The sequence below is a fragment of the Gopherus flavomarginatus genome, chromosome 2, assembly GCF_025201925.1.
Source record: "Gopherus flavomarginatus isolate rGopFla2 chromosome 2, rGopFla2.mat.asm, whole genome shotgun sequence".
Classification (NCBI taxonomy): Eukaryota; Metazoa; Chordata; order Testudines; family Testudinidae; genus Gopherus; species Gopherus flavomarginatus.
Window position 1 is genome coordinate 293,916,391 of NC_066618.1, and position 19,411 is coordinate 293,935,801.

The window sequence follows — 19,411 nt, forward strand, 5'->3', positions numbered from 1 at the left end:
ACTGTTGTAACTCTACTGGTATACAGTTAAAGCACGGCAACACCCTAGCACAGACTCTGTCATATTGATATGTATACCGGTAGTATGACTGGTCCCATTTGGGAAGGAGAACAAAATTGCATGAGCATATGGCACCTTTATATTGGCAGGACTGCCTCCATGGTAGGTGTTGTACCTGCCTAACTGTTTCGGAAGGAAAAAAAAAATCACACCCCTAATTATATCAGTACAAGAAGCGTGTTTTGACCAGACCTTAGAGTAACAGAAAGGTTTCCAGTGGCAGAGTTTGTAAAATACTAGTGGTAAGGGTGTTATTGTTGTTAGCTAACTAAACATAAATTGCCCAGCAGTGTTTACAACTCAAATACTGAAGCACTGCACTAGTGCCTGAGAACCTACAGGTGCAATCAACAAGGTGATGGTCTTCCTATCGATCTAGTCCAATCTGAGAGAATTGCAGGAAATTAACAGTATAATTAGGGAACAATGAACTAGATCAAAGTGTTTCGCAATTAAAAACAAAGGTTACAGTACAAATAAGGATATTCTTTCATCTGAAAATCCCTTTTAAACAAACAATCTTTCCATATAAGGAAAAGCAACAAGGAGATCCATGCCCTACCTAATTCAATATGAACGTCCTCGTAAACCCAGACAGATCCACTGGCTGTTCTCAGCAATTGCATCTCCATTTAATGGCTTCTATTGTGGACTTGTTCTTCTCAGGTACTCCCCACGATTCATAGCTGCGAAGAGTAGAAAACACGTCTCTCATTTACAGAGGTCCCAGATTACGCTATAAACACTGCAATCAATAGAAGGAGAGCAGTAAATGTATCTTTTACTCAGGAAAAACCTCATCAGAAAGTTTTTTTTTTTTTTTTAAATGTTAAGCATGGAAATTCCTACTTCCAGGGACACCACCTTCTTAGGAGAACACTACTCTAAACATCTTTTAAAATCCACTATTGTGATAATTAACACCCATGATCACGATCATTGGAAAGGATTAGAGAAACTGGAGATACCTTGACCAGGCAACGTGTTAAAACTACAGCTTGCCTTGTCTACGCTAGGATTCAAACATGTTTTAATAATACACTTTCTTCCTAGTGTACACGTGACGTAAATGTATGCACAGCACCCAGCACAATAGGGACTGATCTCCATTGGGCCTTTTAGGTACTACTATAATAGAAAAGCAGCAAAGAGTCCTGTGGCACCTTATAGACTAACAGACATTTTGGAGCATGAGCTTTCGTGGATGCATGCATCTGACGAAGTGAATATTCACCCACGAAAGCTCATGTTCCAAAACGTCTGTTAGTCTATAAGGTGCCACAGGATTCTTTGCTGCTTTTACAGATCCAGACTAACACGGCTACCCCTCTGATACTATAATATAAAGTCCCCTGCCTTTCCACTTCTTTGGCACTTTTAGCACAAACCAAGGAAAGAATTGTACCGCCTATTACTGCTATTACATCCCATTGGTATTAGTTAGCAGATCGTCCTCATTTACTAGACATGCAGCAGAGTACCACTGAAGCTTTAGTTACATACACATTCAATTCCTTTGAGATTATCACTGAAACTGGCAGAGTTAATGCAGCCGGCCAGGAAACTCACAGTCCTCAGCGATACAATCCCTCCTCCTGCCGGGGTGAACAGCTGAAAAATTTGCCACCCAATCTTGCTTAAAGAGGGAGAACCCCACATGAGGGAGATGCAAATCACAGGGGGTTAAGGTCAAGGAGAAAAGCTCCCCTGTCTTTGCTCCATTCCCCTGACAGTTCAGTCTACTTTAACCACTGCTAGACTCAGAACTTCAGCCATGATTCATCAAGCACTTGGCCACGGGAGTGTCCTGGTGAATCTATCCAAAGTATAGCCCCAGATACCAGAGCAACTCAGCACCACACAATGCATTTACCCCCCAATGCCCCCACTGGACAAGGAAGTACTATTATACCCCCATGTCACAGCAGCATAGACGCCAAATGAAAGACCCGCTGGAGCCTGGGCTCTGAAACCCAGCGAGGGGGAGGGTCTTGGAGCCCTCAGAACACCTACACTGACTTGCCCAACTCACACGGGAAGCGAAGCCTATGCCTGAGCAGGGAACTGAACCCAGGTTACCCGAGTCCCAGATTAGCAGCCTAGCCACTGGGCAATCTTTTCCTCTTCTAAGCAACAGGACTGCTTCCATGCTTTGTTGAATCAGGGACTGTATACACTGAGATGCCACAGTGACGGGTGAACTACAACAACCTTAAGCAAACAGATCCCTTGTGGAGGGCAAGGGAATGAAGCTAATTTGGAGTTTACAGGCCAAGTCCTTGGAGGTAGGCTCCAAAACACAAAATCAGACAATGTAACAGAGATGAAATCCTTGGTTTCTCAAACTGGCCCCTCATAGATGGCTTGTCCAATTACTCCCCGAAAATTCTCCTTTAGCAGAGACACACGGTGAGACTGCTGTCGTTTTGTCCATGCCTGGAAGAAGGGGTGGGGGGTCATAACTGGACACAAAAGGGAAAGGTGAGACTCCTGCCTGCATTGTTACAGGGAGACAGGAGTCGAGCGCTTCTTCCTCGCAGTTTCCAAGAAAGAATTCATTTATTCTTAGGCCTTTTCTATTCCAGAGATGTTACACCAGTTTCTCTGAAGTGATTTTAAAACTGATGCAGTTAAACCAATGCAAAACCCTAATGTAGACAAAACTCAACCTGCGTTAACTCTAGTTCTAAGTCAGGTCAGCTGGCATTGACACAATCCTTTTTCTATGCATGTGGGTGCCAAACAAACAGCTTTCAGGCTACATCTGGTCTGCCCAAAGCCTCTGAGTGGCCTGCATGGCATTGACACTGTACAGACTCTCAGCTTTCATTTAGGAAAAGGGTTTCTAGCTTTCATGGCTATGAAGAAAGCCTTCCGAAGAGAACACTGGGCACATGGATGGATGCAACGTTGCCTTCCTGAGCCTACAGACAGAAACAACAGCTTGGAGAGGTGGAACCACCTCAGTCCCCTACGGATCACACGGGAGCATCGATTTAAATGACACTGCTGGCAACATTAACAACTGCACTGCTGATCATTTCGGTGGATGGAGAAAAGCCCAGGGGATTGGGTAATGGGAAAGACCACAGGGAAAGAAATGCAGCTGGAATAACAACGGAAGAGGGAGACAAAAGAAAAGAGGACAGGCAAGTTAACACTTTGGGGGTTACCCCAGGGATGCAGGGTGAATCACTCCCACCTGTTAACAGCATGAGGGAGCTTTACCTATGTCCACTGGGGGAAACTCACCCAAATTACCGGCTGCTGCCAACAAAACTGCCCCACTCCAGGCTCTGCAAGCCCCGTGCTTCCCTCTGCAGGACAGCAATTTGCACATTCCAGCCCTTAGGCTCCCTAAGGGCATATCTGGGGCAAAGCAAAGAATGTGGGGCAAAATCTATGGAAATAACCCCCCGAGTTCTGCTCTGGCCCAGGGCCCAGGTCCCTCCAAACAGCCTGTACAACCCACTTTATTATACTCACGTGCCCACTCCCTCGACCTCTGGACACTGCAATGCACACACGTTCATTGCCTCTGTGGGAGAGTGTTCCCAGTTCGCTAGCTTCACCTCAGTTCAACACGCCCCTTAGCACACAGTACTTGTTGTGTCTATAGTAAAACTCATCTACCTGACAAAGCTTAAGATAAAGATTCAAATAGAAGCCAGGATGAGGACTGGAAACAGTTATAGATAAAAGAAAAGCACAAAATGCCATCTAGAGCCTGTACTAATTAATCAGTTCCTTTCCTGCCTAATAAGGTATTTCTCACCCAATGGTCAGTCCATCCAGCGCCTGTCCAGTCAAAACAGCTAGGATCTACTTTTCAGGAGACACTCCCACTGGCAGCGTCACCTCCATAATGGATCCCATCTGGTGCCCTTCTTTCTCCTGTTATGCGGTTCCAGATATTTTGTCTCATTTCATAACCAGAGTTTTCCAGTAACTTCACTTGCCCATCATGGTTCCCCTATTCAAAGTCCTTTTCTCGGGTTGTTCATACTTTGGAAAGGCCCAAGCCCACACCTTGTCTAGGCTGTCAGCACTTGGCTGGGCTGGGCCGAGAGATGTCAACTGTTCTCACGCTGGACCGAGTTAGCTCAGAGAACCACCCTGCCCCCGGTGACCAGTTTCACCTCCAGCAGCTTTGGAACGCGCCATTCTACATGTTACACAACTCTTCAAATATTTTCCATATGTACATCTCGCAATAACCGTGACCACCAGCGAGTTCTTAGCTTTTGGCAGACACCACATGGGCCCCTTTGGGGAAATATCATGAAAATGGCGATCACAGGGGAAACGTGTCCATCTGGGCATCTCTAGACAAGTTCCTGGATATAGACTCGTAACCGTGTACCCATCCGTTGCCAACATGGGGCACTTGAGTCACAGACAGGAAGAAGAAAAAACAAGGGGGTGCATGTTTGCTCACCAAGTGATATTAAAATAACAAAACTTGAAGAAAAGTATCTATGAAGTTTAACTACCTACAAAAGCCATATTCTACCCCCAACTCACTGTGCAACCCTTCTATTGATATTGGGGGCATGTGGTGTGAAGGAAGGGGGGGTGCAGCCTGAATTTCTGCCCTGGCTTACAGACCATGGACTGGAAGTGGAATTTTGCCTTCTCCACTGGATGAGTGCAACGCCCTGCCTTGGCAGCACACTGAAGAAGAGCAGCAGTCAGTGTGTTGATGGAGCTTTGATGGTCGACCCAGGATCTGACAGCTCAGCCTTGCAGTTCCACCCAGCAGCTGTCAGACATGACAGGGACCAGGATTGCTGGCTTGATGGGAGAAGTGTGAACCAACCCACTCTCATTTCCCCCATCCTCTGAACATAGACCTGCTGAGGCTCTATCATTTGTTCTCAGTATGGCCACAGCTCTCGCTACCTATAGTCTTTGGTTCACTTCTAACTTGTGGGCCTGTGATAGCCCTTCTCTCTTCCCTAACCCACCACTGCCTTTGAAGATTCCTTTGCAGGGCTCAGTGGCTCTGACATGCTGCATTTCAGCAATGGCAGGACACCAGCACAGTTCCCAGAGGCAATTCAGGCTGCTCCAGGCAGAGAGCTGAAGCCAACCAGAGGGCAACCCACAGAGAGAGTTCGGACAGCCTGTAAGTTTATGAAGGCTTATTTTGACTGTCGCAACTCTCGTTCTGTGGCTCACTCACTACAGATCAGCAACGTCCAATGCTGACAGCATACAGCACTTTGCATCTGTAAGTCACAGAGCACTATGCAAGTGCAAGCAAGTATTATCCCCATTTTACAGACATGGAAGATAGAGGCACAGGATGATAAAGTGACTTTCCTATGAGCAGAGAGGGAGTCCATGCCTGTGTGATGCTGGCAGATCAGGTGCCAGCTCATGCCAAGGCCCCTAGGCATTACTGAATACTGACAAATACATCACTGGAAATCAGCCTGGCTCACCAGTGTGTTAGCACTGTTCAAATAGGTGTTACATTTATAAATCTGTGTTTAGTCTCTGTGAAATGCCTGTAAACTGCTGCACGCATTAATCCACTAACAATATTTATATTCCATGTGATATGGTAATATTTAAGTGTTTGCTCTGAAACTATAAACCCACAGTCAGGAGAAAAGCATTACCAAGTGTGAAATACTAGTTAACCACAAGAAGTGCCATCCCCTGCCCAACGAAAGAAGGCCTACAGACATCAGACAAGACACTGTGGAACATCAGTGGACAAACGACTTTGTTGACTGCTTCCCCCCACACTCATGAAGAGGAGATGTGCACAAACACTTGTCCCATCAGCTTGAGCTCTGGGGGAAGCAAATAAAATTCCCTGTCAAGACAAAACTCGTCTCTCTCTGCTGCTTGAACTCTGAGAGGCCAAGCCTTCTAAGCATAAGCAAGGGATCCCCAGCTGTTTAGCTGCCAAGTGCAGCACCTGTGACTGAACTGCATGACACAAAAAGCCAACGCATGAATTCACCTGCCAACTGCAAACTCCCCATTCCCAGAATTTCTTCTCCTTACCCTTCAGAGTTCTCTTTACCCCAGGCAATTCCTACAGACTTTTATCTATAAAGACAAGAACCAGGAATTGTGCCAACCGCTGGTAATCCAGGCAGATTCCTTTGATGTAAAACATTGGTCTTTGGCCTGTACAATCCAATAAAATAAACATAACTTAACAAAATTATCACAGCCTATTTCAGTTACTGCTCTCTCTCCTGCCCTTGGAGCTTTACCACTAACCTTATCCAACGCCAATTTTAGCAGCTAGCAGAAGGAATTTTTACCCAGCTGTATGCTATGCTGATGCCAAGTTCCAACTACAGTGCAGCTACAATACAAGGTTGAACAACACAAGGTGAACCCACTGGACAGTCAAAGAAAAGTTTTAACTTATAAATTCATCCTAATGGCCCAAGCTCACACCTCAAACATCTGTGGCAAAGACATACTTTACCTTTGTGCTGACTACAAAGTTAGATGTGTAACCACCCATACGATGCACTGTATCTGATTCCTCCCTCTGGGTATTTGTTTTCTAACTATTTTTTATCAGATTACCTTACTTGAATATGCCAATAGATATTTTTTTAAACTGCAATCAGAATAGATGGCAAAGAAATTACAAACAACAAAGCAAAAATCCATTACAAACATCAGAGGAACGGATTAATAAAAACAGGCAAGATACACAGCTTTTGAGAGGAAATCTCAGAAATTGTTTCAGTTTTCTGAGGCAGTGGGAAAAGGAAATACAAATTGTCAATATTTTAAAGATCCCTTTACCCAAGCAAAAGCCTAATCAGGGTTGCCATCCCCCACAAAAAGAATGACAATCACATTTTTAAACACTAGTTTTTCAAGGGACTAACAGGTTGCTTTGATTTTCAAGGCAAAAACTTTTCAAATCTTGGGTAAAGCTTTCAAAATTGCTTAAGTTAGACAGCCTAAGTCCCATTTTCAAAAGCAACTTAAGCACTTGAGAGATTAATGAGACTCAGGTAATTCTGAAGACCGTAACTCTGATCTCTAGAAATTAGGCTGTTAAATTCATATTTAGGCACCTAAATGGAAGTGGCCTATTTTTCAACGGTGCTGGTTTTAAGTAGACTAACTTTTAGACATGCAGGTGTGATTCTTTTGAATGAGGCAACTTTCAAAACCCTGTTCAGCATAAGCCCCTGAAACATTCCTCTCTGGCTCACAGCCATCAAACCAGGTAGTTTCGAGTTAAGTAGGTTTTCAAGTTAAAAAACATATGAAATCAGCAAGCTGAAATCTTCATTCTTTTTTAAAAAGCAATTCAAAGCTAGTGTGGGTTTAGAACATGGGCTTGTTTCCAATTCTAAACTTTAAAAAAGCTACTCAACCAAATTACTTCAGACTTGGTTTTAGGCTTTAAGTCTCAGCGAGATCTACAAAATAAACCAGGTCTAAAAACCAACCCGCACAAAGAAGTTCCAATTTGTAACATAGTAACTGGCATATCTGTAAGGAGAGAGAGACATTTTTTAAAAAGGTGGGTAAAGTAACATCTTTTATTGGACCAACTGCTGTTGGTGAAAGAGAAGCTTTCGAGCTCCACAGAGCTCTTCTTCAGGACCCGAAAAAGAGCTCTGTAGCGCTTGAAAGCTTGTCTCTTTCATCAACAGAAGTTGGTCCAAAAGAATATATTACCTCACTCACCTTGTCTCTACCATATGCTGGGACCAACATGGCTATAACAACACTGCTAACCATATTTTAAAGTCATACTGGAAGTACAAAGGAGACAGACCTAAGGCAGAGGTTTCAATTTTAATTCTGCATTTCCCGATTTCTCAGTGTTTGATTTCTCAGCCCTAATGTTGTATTAATATGAGGGGTTGTTTGGATAGCGATTTTTAAGGGTGACAGTAAAATGCATACTCCGCTACATCAGTATGAGAGCTTTTGCTTCCTTATTTCACTGTGCTGAATTGTATTTTTGGCCTGCAAAGTAAATACAACAAAAAACTTTTTGGCACCACTTAAAACTTTGCAATCCAAAAGTTCCAAGAAAACCAAAGCTTTTAATATACTAGTTTGTTCGTCAATAGTCTGATTTTTGAGGGACCTGACCCTGCATTTAGAGAGAGGAGCACTGCACTGACAACAATATTTTTGGTTCCTATGTGAAAACCCCTGTAATGCTCAGCTGCCAAGTCTTGAAAAAGTTCCCAGGAAACTAGCTAGTTTGCAGAAAGTCTGTTCCTCAGCAGATCTCAAATAGAGCATTCCCTTGCTGGCTTACCACCACCTTGAAAGGAAGGTCACATCAATCGTAGTGTTTGAGAAGTTGCAGAAACATTTCAGTGGCTAGCAAAGGCCCCCCTCCATATCAAAACATGCCAGACTGAACTTCCAGATATTTTACAGCTATCTGTCCAAGTACTCTACCTTTAAGGTACTTATATAGGAAAACTGATCATAACTTATCCCAAAACTTCCTTTCTTCTAGTGGGAAATCCACAAAACCAACCTACCCAGCAATAGGATTATAGTTAGAGGAGCTAGAACCATCGTGCAATCTTCCACTTTCCCTGCAAGCATGTTTTCTATTATCTCTCTCCTCCAGTAGCTGGGGTCAAAATCTGAAGTTGCTCTGTAGTAGGAAGTGTTTATATGAATGTATTGTTTTAATAACCTATGAATTAAAGTTTAAATGGCTTAGCTCTACACAGTAACTTTGGAAGTATCTCATACTGGCTAGGTCTCTATAGGTGTGGCCACTCCCAGTCTGCCTTGATAAGACAGGTTTGGTTCTCCTCCGTTGAGCTCCAAAGCACGGGTAAGTTCTATTGCAACACACCTGCGTGCTTTCCCGCTAGAAAAGGAAAGTTCCAGTAAGTTATAATTTTCCTATTTTTTGAGGGAAATTCTGCAGATCCAGTACAATGGGATCCATTACCATAGCTATGTGTCACTGAGGGGGAAACAAAGGATGAACAAGGAGATTTATATTAAAAAGAGCCAGTGGAGACTTGGGAGTTCCATTGGTAGGGTGTCCCATGCAATGATCATGGCTGGAAGACGACAAAGGGAAGTCCAAAGATTCAGTACATGGACCAGATCTCAGCAGACCTTAGAGAGACCAATTTGCATGACAAGCCAGGTGTACAATCATGAGTTTTGGAAAAAGGCTATAAAAGTTGCTGACCCTGAAAAAGGGAAGTGACAACAAAGATGACAAAAAGATCAGTGACTGGCTGAGCACTGTAAAGATAAAGAAGAGATCAGTTATCTGATGAACACAGTATGCAGAGCCCTTATTACAATGGCAAGGACCAATAAGGCCTGCACGTTTAATTTATTAAAAAACCTTCATGAAGGTGTAGAGACATTACAAGGAGGCCATGCAACATTTCGTTATGTGTTTCATAATAATAGCTGAAAACTCATGCTGTCACACAAGTGTAAATCGTAAAGTCATGTAAAAAAGCTTGACAATGGTTGAAAACGTAAAACTTGGATGATAACAGATCGCAAACCCCAGAGATGACTGAACATGGTGATATTATGAACAAGAAGAGCTCTCAGTCATGTTTGTAACTGCTCGTATTATTCCACATGGACTCCAACATTTCAGGTTTCAGAGAGAGTGACAATGCTGGAATCTAATTATACAGATTCTTCCTATCCCCCCAATTTCTTGTAACCAGGTTCATTTGAGGAATAAAGGCTGTGTTAACTGGTTACCTGGACTTAGCCCTCATGAGACATTGGTACTACCGTTCCTCAATGAGATGGTAACCTCCAGAACTGCTTCGTTCTATTGTGACTACAAACAGGATGACAACCTTTAAGGACAGAAAATCTACGGACACTTCTGACAAGGGATCAAAAGATGCTTTGGCAGGGTGTTTAGTACAAGATTTAGGTCCCATGAACAAGTTCTAATTGGCGTAGACTTGAGAAGCACGGCATCTTTAAGAAAGCTACTTATGTCTGTATGAGAGGACAGTCACCCACTTACTGTCTCTAGTGAGCTGGAAATGGTTACCACTTGGACATTAGAGTCTGAGGTTTTAGGCCTATAACAAAAGAACTCCAAGAAAGATAGGCTTTGGCTTTCTCTTGACCAGATCCATCCATGCCAATGGCTTAGCACGATGTCTTACCCCTAGACTGGGCCTTTGAAGATGCTCTTTTTGTGGAACATTTTCTCAAAGCTAAAAGGTATGATAAATACCGCTCCTATTTTAATTGGAACCTCTTAAATGTCCTGTAGCTAAACTAACTACTCTGTGCTTGGGTGTGGAATCCGGTCCTTGAGAGCAGATCCTCTTTGGACAGGAGGCATAACTAAGTGGTGGTTATCATGTGAGCTGGATACAAAAATGAGGACATCTTCAGACAACATGAGGCCACCCAACTCGCTGCTTTTTATTGTCCTGGAGAACACAGTAAACAAAAAGACAGTCATGCTTCTGGACATGGGAGAAAGTGCCCAATCCTATGTGGGGCCTATTAATCTCTTTGTCAGGATTACGACTTCATCATCTTTGCAAGATCCTGGAGGCAAATGGGTCTTCTGGGGTTTGAGGAGGAATGACAACTTTGGGCCTGGGTTTCCACCAGAACACTTTGGGAAGGAAGGGAGACAAATTAGCCTCACAGGTCTCAGACACTGAGCATACCCTGATTGTACAGAAATCTCCAGCCCCCAGCTATGTAGGGCAGAGGGAGAGTGGCCTCCCTTTTCTGAGATAAGGTAACACTGGCAGGGAGTCTGAAGGGAGAACCACACCTGCTGCTGTGTTATAGAAATAAGTCTTGAAAGGGTCACTCTTGAAATGATCCTTAAATAAGTTCCTTGAATTTTGTAGATTCACCCTAAGCTCCCTCCACCCTGACCTGCTTCCGGGAGAGGAATTAAACACCTTCCCAGGCAGCAGACCCGTAATAGGCCAGGCAGGGCTCCCTAAGACCGGATACGTCTTGTTAAAGGGGGATGGAGAAACGGGACAAAGTAAGCAGTAGTCTGTCTGTTCCTATGTGGGTGGGCTGTTCTCCTTCTCGTCCCTCTGTGGCTGTGAGAAAGCTGTGGAGCATGGCCGACCCACAGCATGAGCAGGATCCGGTTAGCCCAGCAGGTGTGGCACAGCCAGACTCCAGTACCTTGGACTCCCAGTACAGTTTTACATTCTTTTCCGCCAGCTTCTCTGTTCTTCTGGTTGCCGATGAGGCACGTTCCTGCCAGAAAGGCCTGCTGCACCAGAGGCTACTGCAGCCAGTGCCCTCAGTATCAGAGAAGGGTTTCCAGCATGCTTGCCTCAGAGCCCCTCAGGCTAAATAAGAGCCCAGTGACACTTAGACTCCAATAAACCAAATATTAACACTAATGATCCTTTGTGGGGTTTTTTTGGTCTTTTTGTTGCTCTGATCAGGCGGACTGCTAAACCCTTCCTGCAGCTCCAGGAGCCACATTGATTTGGCTGGGTCTTCAGAGGTGTAGCCACTTCCAATCGGCCTTGATCGACAGGTCTGGCTTGGCCTCCAGTGAACTGTTCATGGGAGTGAGAACCATTGTAATGGATCCTGTGGAGAAGAACAGCAGTATCTCAGAGCCTCAGAACACCCCTGTGAGGTAGGGAAGTGGTAACCACCTTTCGATGGTAGTAGGGAGACTCAGGATCTTAGCCAAAGTCAAAACCTGTGGTGGATCTAGATAATGAACCTATGTGCCCGGAACCCCAGGCTACCACTCTTACCACTGAGCCTTCTGTCCTGCTTCCGGTTTTCAGTTCCAAGCAATAAGAGCACTTTGAAGATAAAGGTACTAAGTAACATATCACTGCACTGTCTCTGCTTTAATTCCTACCTTTTTCTTTAAAGAATAAAAGCCATGATATCAAATCTTACATAGCGCCTGCCATCCAGAAGGACCTCAAAGTATCTTACAGACTTTAATAAACTGCATAGTACAAGATTTGCTTTGCCTACCACTGAACTGCAGCTGTAGTTCGTGTGAAATGCAGCCACGGTTCCACAGAACACAGCAATGGTAGACAACACTGAAAGAGAAGAGTACTCCACCCAGCAGAAACTGCAGGGTGAAAAACTGAACTGATTACATTTATTTTTGCTTGCAGAGAATAGTTACCCAATCTGAAACCCGCGTTAACACCCTTATCACCACAGACTGTTTTATGGGATCTTCACTGGCTACAGGTGGCCAGGATCTTGGTTTTACAGCTGACCTGGAAGAAAAGCCTCCAGCAGGACAGCATGCCAACACCCTGCCAGTAGCATCCAGAAGAGAGATATTCTACTCAACCACCTCCAGCAGTGTTCACCCAATTAACAATTAGGCTGAAGACCAATTAGCTTATGAAACCCAACAGCCTGAGCTCGTATGGACAAACAGTTTTCATGAAACTTGTGTAATAATTAAAGAATAAAAAATTAACATTCTGTGTTTCCCCTCTCCACTTTCCCCCCACCTCTACAAAAAAAAAATTGCAATAATTTGATTTTACGTGATAAGGATGTGAGAATGAGAAGAGGCTTCACTTTGCTTTCGCGTAACTCATCACTAGTTTATGTTTCGAAGTGAAGTAGTTCTATCGATCAAATCCTTAACACTAGTTTAACGCTTTGAGTCTTTGAGCGGGGAGATGGGGAGGTACCACCAAAATACTTTAAAGGTGCTCTGCTCCATTTACTAATATTTAGTGTTTAGGTTCACTTACGTCTTCAAAGCACCAGTACAAAAATGAGTTAGTCCCCACATCAGCCCTAGGAAACTACAGCCCAATGATTAAGGGCAAAATTTTCAAACTTAGTTGTCTAACAATGGACACCTAACCAAAAGGCACCTCCAACTGGGTACCCAAGATAGCAGACACTTGAAAATTCTGGCATAACTGGCTTGTCCAAGGGAACAAGGACCAACTATGGAGTTCAGATACCCAGCCCTCTACTCAGTAATCCAGACCAGTGGCTCTCAACCTTTCCAGACGACTGTCCCCCTTTCAGGAGTCTGATTTGTCTTGCATACCTCCAAGTTTCACCTCACTTAAAAAACACTTGCTTACAAAAATCAGACATAGAAATACAAGTGTCACAGTCTGCTATTACTGAAAAAATGCTGAGTTTGTCATTTTACCATATAATTATAAAATAAATGAATTGGAATATGCATATTGTACTTACATTTCAGTATATGGTATATTGAGCAGTATAAACAAGACATTGTATGAATTTTTAGTTTGTATTGACTTCACTAGTGCTTTTTATGTAGCCTGTTGTAAAACTAGACAAATATCTAGATGAGTTGATGTACCCTCCAGAAGACCTCTATGTTCCCCTAGTTGAGAACCACTGCTCCAGACTCTACTGTCCGAAGTCAAACGTAAGGGAAGATTGAGGATTACAGGCTCTACTTCAGAATTGCAAAAGTACAGGATTAAGAGTTAGGTGTATAAAAGCAATTGTTCATGAGTTCTGGAGATTACAGAACACACTCAGAACAACTAGAGGAAAGCCACCATCAGATCAATTGTAGCTATGTGGGAAATGCAAGACAGCATCTGCAGAACTTCTGGGATTCTCATTAGAGCAGAAGCAACAATGACTGCTAGCATAAAGGTTGCAGAACTCTGTTCATCCTAACACGTTGCCATGTATCCAGGTCACTCAGCTTTCTGGAACTTTTGCCTTTTAGGCTGAAGCGTTCCAGGCTGAGTTTCTGCCCAAAAGTGAAGGGCTCTTAAGTTTGAACAAAAAAGTTCAGTCATTTTTGGGGTAGAGGGAAAGATGAACGTTCTCTTGCTAAGTCGCTGAAGGCAATCATGCCAAACACGCATTCACAAATGACTTGCAGCATAACCACCCACCCACCTCTGGGGAACTTGCCCTCATTCACTGTGCATCACATAAGGTGAACTTAGATGGAGAAGAGCTCTTCTCCCGCACAACTTAGCAGCGCCACTACCATGCAACTTTTAAGAGGGAGTGGATGTTGTTCTCAAAGAAGAGACATGCAACACATGCTGCTGATCGCATCAGCCCTAAAAAGCTCTGGGTACCTTACCTGACCATTAGGCCCAACCCCAGATGCTGAAAATAGAATCTGGACTCCTACCTGGATTTCCCTCCCCACTTCAGACATCTGGTCACCATATCACAAACTTCAAGGCTATTAAAAGGTATCCTTCCCACCAGCCAGTTTTATTGGACATATTAAAAAACCCCACCGCCTTCGTGATGGATTTGAAAAACCCAATAAAAGATATGTAGGTACATCTAAGTGGCATCACCATTCTGAAAAGTTATATTTCTATCTCAGTTTTTCTTTAACCTACTGTTATAAGCACATTGAAGGTTTAGAGAACACATCTTTTCCCCCCATGTGATTACTCTGTGCATTTGACTCACTGTGTTCAGACTCTTCTCCACTGTAGACTCAGGCACTTTTCTATCTGTGTGGGTCTTTCACACACCAGTAAAGGGAGATGGCAGCTGAAATTACTGTATATACGAAAATTTGATCATTAAAAAAAAAAAAATCAGAATTAGGGGTCAGGTGCAATAACAGAAACTACTTGTAACTCCTATTCCAAAAGCGACTGAATTTCAAGTTGATGGTGTCCCTGTAAACTCTGCAAACTTCATTAAGAGATTTAAGAGATGTAGGATAGTCTTGTGGCAATTAATCTTGGTGTCAGGTACCAAATGGGACACAATGGACATCAAAGCATTCCTAAGATTTGTTGGTGAAGATGGACAGGCAGCAGTATGCACTCCCTCCCACCTCACCTGAGAGTGTCCAGTCAGATCTACTGACTGGACACCCAAAGTCCGGTTACTGCAGGCAGGGGAGATGAGGAGGTGCCAGGTCACCACCCGCACCAGCCTCTATTCAGCCAGGGCTGCCTCCTACCTGCATCAAGCAGCTGCAGCTCCCAGCCCCTGCTCCACAGATGAGTTCCTCCCAACTCAGGAGGTGCAGAGAGGGGAAAAGCAGTGAGCAACAGGGGAAGGGGGCGGGAAGAGGAGCAAATGGGAGCAGGGCCTTGGAGGGAAGGGGTAGGGCGGGGCGATTCCAGCACTCCTACTGGACTGTCTGGTTTTTAAAAATTACAAAGTTGGGAAAACTATCTCATGAAAGGATAATTCATTGCAATCAAGATAAGCCAAGCTTTTTCATCCTGTAATTAGAGCGTCGTCTTCTCTGCCCCTTAACAGCAAAGAGTGTTTTCTCTTGCACATTCCTCTGCCTCCAGTAATCTTGTGAGAACCTAGAGCGACTACAATTCGGAAACCTGAATCTTCCCTGCTAGCAATTCTGCAGACTTGCTGGAAGCAATGGCCAAGAGCATTTGGCTAGCATCCCCGAGTAGTGTTCCACAGGACACCAGAATAGAGTTTTCTACAGCAGCATCTTGCCTCAGCAAGGTATGTCGTTCGGCAAGGGTTGAGACACGTCAGTGACTTGGGAGTAGCAAACGCTGCAGCCAAGATGCACTCAGCACCAGCACGCATGCAGGCCTTTGTCCTCATTGCTTGAACTAGAGTAGCGTTCCAGCTGCTGATGCAGCCACCACAGTGCAGACAATGGGAACAGTGATTTGCACAAGTGGAACTTAGTTGTGGAGTAGTTGCAGCTTTCCATATCTATGCATGGGGTTTGCATAGGGGCAGCCACCCCAGAGGCTGGCCACTGGTTGCTTGAAATTGATTTTATTCCTAGTGTAGACAAGACCACAATCCCAGATGTAAGAACTGATCTGAGTGAATGGTGTGGGAACATTGGCCAGGATCCTAATGGAATTCACTGCCCTTTTCCCGAAGGGCCATGAGACTGCTACTGGCCCATGAGATGCTCACAAACAGGTAAGGAGAGGCCCTAGGACAGTGGTCTCATCCAAGTTCGGTTTAGATGTGGGGTTGGAGATTGAGCTAAAGGAACAAAGCAGAGCTAGGGATGATGGTGCTGAAACATCATGAACTCTTCTCAGGAGGTCAGGGCCCAAGTCTTGCCTTTCTACTGCCTCAGGCTATATTCAACAAATCTGGAAAATGGGTCCCTTTGGGCTTTGGAGCCAATCCAGACACAAAACCCTACAGGTAGGGGTCAGAACAGAGGCACAGAAGTTAGGTGGCTCTGAGCTGGGGTTCCAATTTAAGCCAGAGATGAGTCTCAAGTCCCAGCTGATGAACAGCGCCTCAAACAAGTCAGCTTCCTTGGTGCTATCCTGTGCATCAGCACTTGCCAGGGGGCCAAGTCTTAACATGTGGGACTTAACCCATGTCCTTATGGCCTAGTGGAGGACATGCTGGACCCTGAATCACATAGACAACAACATGTCCGTGTTGTCTGGAGGGCGAGGCGGGAGGCGGGTTAAATACTTTGCTCATCTCCGACTGCAGTTAGAGTCGTGCATAACTTCAGCAATGAAACCCAAACCAAACTATTTGCAAGCCCACAACGTGAGCCTACACCAGGCAAGTCTTGCTGTCCCCAGGAAACACAATGACAGGTTTGCCATTGTAGGGAAGGCTCCAGGGTTACACCACTGTGATGTCTAACCATCCTCACAGCTTTACTAGCATGAACACACCCTTCCAGACAGACACCAAACTCAGTGTGAAACCAAGCAGGCACTAGGCCCTTTGCAGACTATTAGAAATCAGTCTGAGTGAAGTCCCAGGAAACATCATCGCTTTACTTTGGGCATCCAAGACCTTTCAGTTTCTATTGTGCGTGCGAGTTTGCCAGAAACCAGTTGGTAATGACATGCTCATGCCGCCTCTGTAGCTAGGGAAGAAAGCCATGTGCATGTTTCTGCGTGGCTCATTATGTAAAAGATCACCTTTCCCCTTCCTAGAATTAAAGCGGGAAGTTCCCTTCCCAACATACTGCTGCCTAACTCCTACAGTGTTATCTTACCCAGGGTATTCACGTAAGCAATTGGCACCATCTTCCTTATTTGCTTGTGAACATGAAATACCTCTCCTTGTTCAGAAATGCTTCAGATATTTACTACCAGCGCTTCAGGGTAAAACAAGCTGCACCTTTCCACTTAACCATTATGGACATCAGGGGAAATCAGCAAGTGTGAGATTCCCGGTATTAACATGGACAGGACTGGGTCTTTTACGAAGCCATGTCCAGAGTTATGACATATTTTCAGTTGCTCCGTCTGTCGGTCACCTCAAGAACGTCACCTCCGTTGGTTCACCTGCCCAGGCTCAAGAAAATTGCACCTAGTAGCTTACAGTGGTTTTTCAATTAATATCGCTAAACTGATACAAATCCCTTTGGGGACAGATATTCTGGTTTCAGAGTGGCTTATTTGGGGTTATCTTATAATCATAAGACATACAATGATTTAAGAGAAGCAGAAATCCATTGCACTTTTTGCATTAATTTAAAAAATATTAAGGATGTGTTTAAAAAAGCTGCAGAAATCAGACATGGAAAATATTTAAAAGGGCATCTAATCCATAACCTAGAGACTAGCTCTGCTCCCTAGAGGATATTGTCAAATGCTTTGTCCTGTCCAGTTACAACACAAAACCAGGGGGGTATTTTGCCATTTCCCCTGCACCGTGAAAGACTATTCCAGAGCTTACACGGACATCAGAAAAGGTTAGCCTGAATATCTGGAAACATTTCCTATGCATCCAGTAACTCCCAGCTCTCCCTGGGAACATTCTAACTAAGTCTCAACCCTCTATACATATATTTTCTTTAAGAATTTCCTCTTCAATCATTTTCCTTCAGTCTCTCGTTTTTTATTTTCTTTCTCTGTATTCATTCCAATTTGGAAAAATCTTGCAGGCATAATGTTTCCCACAAGTGCACAAAGTATTGCAGGTGCGCTCACTCCAGTGTCACAGATAACGGCACGCTCTGGCTACTTGATCACAGTCTTTATGGCTCTACATTTGCGGCTCAAAATTGCTTTCTCTTTTCATTCGAGTGTTGGATTGCAAGCGCCTACCTAATCTGTAGTTCAGTCACACCCCTGGCCTCTTCCAGCATTACTGCTGCCTCAATTTCTCCTTGCTATTGAATAGGTGCATTTGGGATTTATATACATTTCTTTACAGGGAACTCATTTTTATGTTTTACTTATGATCCTAAGTTCTTCAGCTCCATTTGTATTACTTCCCCCTTCCTTCTTGGTCTTTGCACCACCTCCCAATTCAATGTCTGGATTTTCTTATACTGCTTCTTATTCCCTCTTCTAGATCATTAAAGATGATAAATAATTGAACCACTGACCCTATTAGACTCTCCCAACTTAAAATATGTGGCTATTTATTCTCATTCACTTTGTTCCTTCTCATATTTTGAACCATACGAGCATGTTCAGACTCAAGCCAGATTTAATTAATTCAGGTAAGATTTCATGAGACACCATTAAATGTTTTAGCAGTCCCAATCTGTTACTCCTTTTCCATCCATTAAATGTCTATCTTGGCTTAACTAGCTGTTGTAAGTCTGACATAATTTCTTCAAAACCCAGGCTTTTTACTGCTCCTGGTTCCTTCCCTCTACTATTTTAAATATTAGCCAGTATTTTAAACACTCTGTTCCAGTCAGATCCTTACACTGTGTCCATTACTGCAGTATCTAAGCGCTTTCCAGTAGAACATGAAGCGACGTGACTAACATCTGTTGTGTGGGGTTCCTTCCCATTTCCTCTCACGAGAGTGACAAAGTGCATGGGGATTTTACAAGAATTACAGCTATATTTTGCCAGCTGAAGCTGCTCACAGAAGTATATCGGCAAAATGTAAAGACTGGGCTAGGTTTCGGGCTCAAGGCCCTCCATGAAATTGGACTTGGCTCCTCTTAAGACATAAATTCAGTTCCCCAAGCACCCTACAAATATTTCAGAAATAGCTGGGGAAGCACAGAACTACTTGCAGAGTGGGTTGCTATTTGTGCAAATGTGCAGTACTGGAAGGAAACCTGAAGAACAAGTCCTCCTTTTATAATGTATTCTCTGCTGGTGAAATGCCTATAAATTAGAAGGAATTCAGAGAAGAGCAACAAAAAAAGCCTAAGGGACTGAGGGATTAGTTTAGGAGGAATGGACTGAGAACTACGTGTGTGACTAGGAGCTGGACCTGGGTCCTCTTTGTAGTTCTGCCCCTTGCTCGTCATGTATCCTGGGCGAGTTACATGCCTTCTGTGTCTCCATTCCCCACCCATACAAATGGGGAATCTATTTATCCACCTCGGTGCAGCGGTTTGACTTTCAGAGATGAATAAAGCATTAAGCGCTAAGAACAAACACTCCTGGACCAAATGACAACCCCGCTGTGTGATAGAGGAACAGAAGTCTACACATAACTGAACAGAGAAGAGATG

The 19,411-nt window shown here is 44.0% G+C and overlaps 1 protein-coding gene across 2 annotated transcripts in view; it reads right to left on the bottom strand.

Annotated features, from left to right (window-relative positions):
• PTP4A3 (protein tyrosine phosphatase 4A3) overlaps nt 1–19,411 on the bottom strand; it is a 174,244-nt gene that overhangs the window by 117,925 nt on the left and 36,908 nt on the right. For both annotated transcript variants that reach the window (XM_050941418.1, XM_050941421.1), the window contains one exon: nt 623–746. The gene's annotated coding sequence lies outside the window, so the exon portion shown is untranslated. The remainder of the gene's footprint in view (nt 1–622; nt 747–19,411) is intronic.